The sequence below is a fragment of the Dromiciops gliroides genome, chromosome 2 (genome assembly GCF_019393635.1).
Source record: "Dromiciops gliroides isolate mDroGli1 chromosome 2, mDroGli1.pri, whole genome shotgun sequence".
NCBI classification, from domain to species: Eukaryota; Metazoa; Chordata; class Mammalia; order Microbiotheria; family Microbiotheriidae; genus Dromiciops; species Dromiciops gliroides.
In genome coordinates this window covers 306,091,092-306,097,365 of record NC_057862.1, presented here as the reverse complement: position 1 = coordinate 306,097,365, position 6,274 = coordinate 306,091,092, and positions in this window count along the sequence as shown.

Genomic DNA, 6,274 nt, shown 5'->3' with positions numbered 1-6,274 from the left:
CTCACTAGGCTTCCAATCATTATAATTTTGCCAGGCCCATGTAGGCATCGGTGAGTGGTGATGATGTGAGGTGCCAGTGCTATGGCAATGGCTACAACCAGTGGGTGGAGCACTGTGTGGTTTGCGGAGCCCCAGGCCAGTGCATGCTGAGGCATAAAAACCTCAAATAACAATGAATTCTTTACACATGTAAGCGTAGTTTTCAACATTCATTTCCATAAGATTTAGAGTTCCCAATTTTTCTCCCTCCCTTTCCTCCCCACTCCACAAGACCACAACCAGGTTATATATGTGCAATCCACAAGTGCTGTTTTTATCAGTTCTTTCTATGGGGATGGATAGTAAACTTCATCATTAGTCCCTTGGGATTGTCTTGGATCATTGCATTACTGAGAGTAGTTAAGTCATTCACAATTGCTCATTGAATAATACTGCTGTCACTATGCACAATGTCCTCCCAGCTCTACTCACTTCACTATACATCAGTTTATGAGTCTTTCCGGGTTTTTCTGGGATCATACTGTTTGTCATTTCCTATAGCACAAGACCATTCTACCACAATCATATACCACAGCTTCTTCCATCATTCCTCAATTGATGGACATTTCCTTGATGCTCAATTCTTAGCCACCACAAAGAGTTGCTATAAATACTTTTTGTACAATTTTTCCCCCTTTTCTCTTTTTCATGATTACTATTGTTAACTGTTTCCCTTCCATCCTATTCCCATCCCCATGATATTTTTATATTATCCATCTTCTTTCATCCTATCCCTCTTCAAAAGGGATTTGCTTTTGTCTGTCCCCTCCCCCAATCTGCCCTTCCTTCTTTTGCCCCTCTTTCTTTATCTTCTTCCCCTGCCCCTATTTTCCTTCAGGGTTAGAGAGATTACTCCACCCAATTGAGTGTGTACATTATTTCCTCCTTGAGCCAATTCTAATGAGATAGAAGTCTTTGAGCCAATTCTGATGAATGTTAGGCTCATTTACTGCCCAGATTAAATAGATTACTCCACCCAGTTGGGTGTGTGTGTGTTAGTCCCTTCTTGAGGCAACTCTGATGAGTTTAAGGTCTTTAAGCTTTTTCTGATGAGTGTAAAATTCATTTACTGCCTTGCCCCTCCCCCATCTCTTCCCCCACTCCATAAGCCTTTTCCTATTTCTTTCATGTAGGATTTCACCTCTGCCCTTTCCCCTCCCCCAGTGCATTCCCCAGACCCCTCAATTTAACCCTAAAGATGTCATTATGGGGCAGTTAGGTGGCACAGTGGACAAAGCATCCACCCTGGACCCAGGGGGATCCCAGCCAAAACCTGGCCTCAGACACAAGACAGTTACCCACTGCACGACCCCAGGTATGCCCCCGACTCCAATTTTTTATGGTTCTCTAGGGCCTTGTGTTTGAAAGTCAAATTTGCCATTCAGTTCAGGTTTTTTCATCACAAATACCTGAAGGTCCTCTTTTTCGTTAAAATCCCATTTTTTTCCTCTGAAAGATTATGATGAGTTTTCCTGGGTAGGTGATTCTTGGTTGTAATCCCAATTCCTTTGCCCTCTGGAATATCATATTCCATGCCCTTCAGTCCTTTAATGTAGCAGCTGCTAGATCTTGTGCTATCCTGACTGGGGCTCCACAGTACTTGAATTCTTTCTTTTTGGCAGCTTGCAATATTTTCTCCTTGACCTGAGAGCTCTGGAATTTGGCTATAATATTCCTAGGAGTTTTCCTTTTGGGATCTCTTTCTGGAGGTGATTGGTGGATTCTTTCAATTTCTATTTTACCTTCTTCTTCTGGAATATCAAGGCAATTTTCACTGACAATCTCTTGGAAGATGATGTCTAAGCTCTTTCCTTGATCATGGTTTTCAGCTAGACCAATAATTTTCAAATTATCTTTCCTGGATCTATTTTCCAGATCAGCTGTTTTTCCAAAGTGATATTTCACATTGCCCTCTATTTTAAAAATTCATTTGGATTTGCTTTATTGTGTCTTGGTTTCTCATAAAGTCACTGGCTTCCATTTGTTTAGTCCTAATTCTTAGGCAATTATTTTTGCCAGAGAGCTTTTCCATTTGGCTTTTCAAGCTGTTGACTTTTTTCTCATGTCTTTCCTGCATCACCCTCATTTCTCTTTCCATTTTTCCCTCTACCTCTCTAACTTCATCTTCAAAGTTCTTTTTGAGTATCTCTATGGCCTGAGACCAATTCATATTTTTCTTGGAAGCTTTAGATATAGGGGCCCTGATGTTGACATCTTCCTCTGAGGGTGCATGTCAATCTTCCTTGTCAATGAAGAAACTTTCTATGCTCCTCACCTTTCTCTGTCTGCTCATCTTGCCTTTCTTTTACTTGACTTTTAGCTCCTTAAAGTGGGGTACTGTTTCCAGGCCGCAGTATCCCAAGCTTCAGAATCCCAAGCTTCAGAAGTCCCAGGTGGTATGATTTAAGGAGGATCAGGTTCTTCACTCACCTGGCTTGTTCCCTGGTCTGTAGATGACCCCAGACCAACTTGCTAATTAACCAGCTGTGTATTTTGTGGTTGTCAGTTCTTGATGAGCCTGTGCCCCTCCCCAACCTGGGCCACTGCTACTCAAGCCTACCTCCTGGTTCTCAGTAGGGGTGAAAAACCCAAGTTCTGCCTTAGCACCAGCATAGATCCCTGTAGTCTCCCCCTGCCCAGGGCTCAGCCCTCTCACCAGACTGTGAGCTTAGTTCCAGATGACACTGGTGCTTCACCTGATTCAGAGGCTCTGGGGGTCTCCTTCTCTGGTGAGGCCTTCCTCTGACTGTGGGGTTTGGCTCAACTCCTGTATCAGCATAGTAGTTCCCTCCTTCTGACCTTCCAAGCCGTTCTTGGTTAGAAGATGATTTCAGCACATTCTTCTGTGGCTTTTTCTGCTTCAGGCATTGTCCTATAGCATTATTTCGATGTTGTTTGTAGCAATTGTGTCATGAGTTCCAGAGCTCACTGCCTTTCCTCTGCCATCTTGGCTCCGCCCCAGAAGTACCGAGACTATGAACCTTATATTTCACCTGCTACCCATTACTATCCAATGGCTAGTAAACTCCAACCATCTGGTATTTTTGTTATTTTATTACTTAATCACCAGCTGCCTAGTGTGACGAGTAAAACTAAATGTGTGGAAGCCTATTTTTTGTCCTGAGCGTAAGCAAAGCTAGCTAGAGTTTACTTATAAATTATAAGCTTTAGCACCAGTCTTTGGGCATTAAGCATTTATTAAAGAGTAAAGAGAGAACACATGGAGTTCAGAAAGATAGGAAAGCCTATATATCCCAGAGAAGAGATAAGAGTTCAGCCTGGCCTCCTTCTTCTCCCAAGTCTTCTGTCACTACGAGCTTGTTTGCGCAACAAACTGTGAGAGAGAGAACAGCACTCCCTGTGTCCCCCCCCCCAAGAGGCAGTCCTTACACATTGCTCCAAGCTGATTGGCTAGCATAACCCAAGTCCATTGGTTCACTGACTTGAGGGTGGTCTTGTGTTGATGTCATAGTTCACAGCTTCTGAGAACACTCCATCTTGGGAGTCAGGCAGGTCTGGTTTTAATGAAGTCAACTTTAAGTGAGTTAATCAGCAGTCAGTCAGTCTCACTTAATTCAATCAATCCAAATCAATCTCCTCTGGTTGGGGCCTTTGGGTGCTGGCAAAAAGCCTGTTATTTCTTACACTAGGAACACAGTAACTCCAACCCCTACATTCCATCTTTTCATTCCCATTTTACTCAATCTTAATCTACCCATGTTCTATTCTAATTCTGTCTACCTCTTTCGCTGTGCAACTGGGGTGTTGGAGCCAGCTCAAACTTAAATTTTCATTGTGAGCATTTACACACACTATGAAAAACTGCAAATACTAAAAATCAGAAATTGATTTTTTTTTGTTCTTGATTGTTTAAACTAAAGAAAGTGATGGAGAAAATGTCCATTAAACTTAAAAGTTTGTTATGAGTATATGCCCCTCCTTCTCCCTACCATGAGAGCTTGATGTTAAACAGTTACCAGCACACTGCTGCCTCTGGAATTCCTATGCATATTGCATAAAATTCCTTTCATTCTGTATCTCTTTCCTTCATACTCCATCTATCTAATTTCTCTTACTGAGATCTGGTTTCCCCCAGATGACATTATATTTCTGGCCATTCTGTCCAGCATCAGTTGGTCCTTTATTCATATCTCCATACAGAGGGGTCCTAGAGAGGAACTTTACATGCTCCCTGTTCTTTTCAGCCCCTTCTAGACTTTCTCTTTGCTTCCATTACTCAACAATCTCTTTCCTTTGATGTTTACCCTATTAACATTTGCACTCTATGCATAATGTGGCAGGTGTGTACCAGTTCCCAATTAATTCTGCCTCCTTTATCAAGGGGTTCAGCACCTGACTTATTGTTTTCCCTTCCTGCAAATGCCTCTTTATACTGGAGTATGACAACATTTATGTTGATGGTTCTTCAAACTCTCTGCCTTCTCAATTCCTCAATGTACTCAAACCTCTTGATTTTTTCCTATAACTCAGACACACATACGGATGGTCACACTCTTGGAAGTATTTCATTTCCTTAATAAGAAAATCTGATATTCTTTTCTCCCAGCCCTTCACTCCTCATAAAACCCATTTTCACCCTTATTGTCCCTTCCAGTTGACCCATATCTCAGTACTTCCATAGCCAGCTACCCCCTGCTTTGACTTTCCTCCCAAATTTTGATGTTAAAGTTAATCAATTGAACCCCAAACTGTCTTCTGCTCTCAAATCTCTTAACCCCCTTTCCCTTGACAAATTCCAACCCTTGGTTAATCACACCATCTGCTTTCTCCACTCCTACTTACATACTTCTGAACGGATCTGATAGAAATCACACAATTATGTTGAATGTTTATACTAGAAATTTATGTTATCCAACTTCAACTGGGCTTTTACTGCAGAGAGGCAATCCTTACTCCCCTCCCCACCCTAGTGGATTTCCTATCTAAGTCTCCAAATCTTCCTTAGGAAGCCTTTTGCATATTCCCCTCCCCATGCTCTCTCTCCTGAGGACATGGGTTCATATTTTATTGAAAAATTGAGGCTATTCACCTTGAGCTCCCAGCTCTCTCCTAATGATCTCACAAGCCCTTGAAGACTTGAATCTTAGTCTCCTGGACCAATTAAGCCATGGGTATGGCTTCCTTGCCTTTTAGTGAAATAAGTATCTTAAAAAATATTTAATGTAGGTTGAAGGTGGAGGTAGAATGCCAGTAAATATTGATCTTATCACATGCAACCCCTTGGTAGTCATGTCCTAGAGGTCTTTCAGGACAGAAGTTTATAACTCAAATCCCAGGGGCCATAAGCAGGCCACAGAACCCCTGAGTGCAGCCCAAACCAGGTTAAACTGTAATTGGGAAATGTTTAAAAAGAAATAAAAATACAACATAATGTTAATTTGTGGTTTTCTAATTCAATATGTGACCCACAGGAATTTGTTTCTATTTGAGTTTAATTCCATTTTTCTGGAAGACCTTTTACCATTTAAAATGACTGTAGGATTGTTACTGGATAACCCTAATTTTGGAGATGCTAGGAGCCTCCATAGGCAGTACTGGAGGAAACAGGAGGAAAACCCCACAAACTTCAAATATAGCAAAAGCAAGACAAAGACAAAGCATTTAATATCTCCCTGAAGTAGTGACCCAAAGTAGAAGAGAATGAAGACTAGTAATTTTAGGCTCTGCCTTACTCCTTCCAAAAGACCTTGTCCCAGATTTTAATGCTCTGGTCCATGTGGTGAATGATAACAAATCTTTGCTTTTTTTTGCAGTGGGTCTTTTGGTGTTAGGTTGGTGATAATGAGCTGGAGGGCAGCACCAGAAGCATCAGGGAACAGGACAAGCTTTTAGGCAAGGTGCTATTGGTAACTATCTCTAGTGTCTGCCTTCCTATCCTCTGCTGTGCTTACACCTACTTTTATTGTGGGATAGGGTTATGTGTCATAAAGTAGTTAAGACTCTTGCATATAACCAGTGCTAGATATAAGTTGATACTGAAGCCGTCCCCATTCACTCAGTGTTCCTTGCCCTACCCACTAAAAGCTACTCTTTCATGGGAGCCCACAAACTCTCTGTGGGAAGGAGTTGTCTAAACTATGCTGGGGGAAATGAGATCCAACAATTGAGGTGTAACTGAAATATTTCCTAAAGGTGTATGAAACCTCCCCAAAATAGCAGGGATCTTGACACCCTGGTGACTCCATGCAGGCAATGGAGCAATTAAGGACCTAAA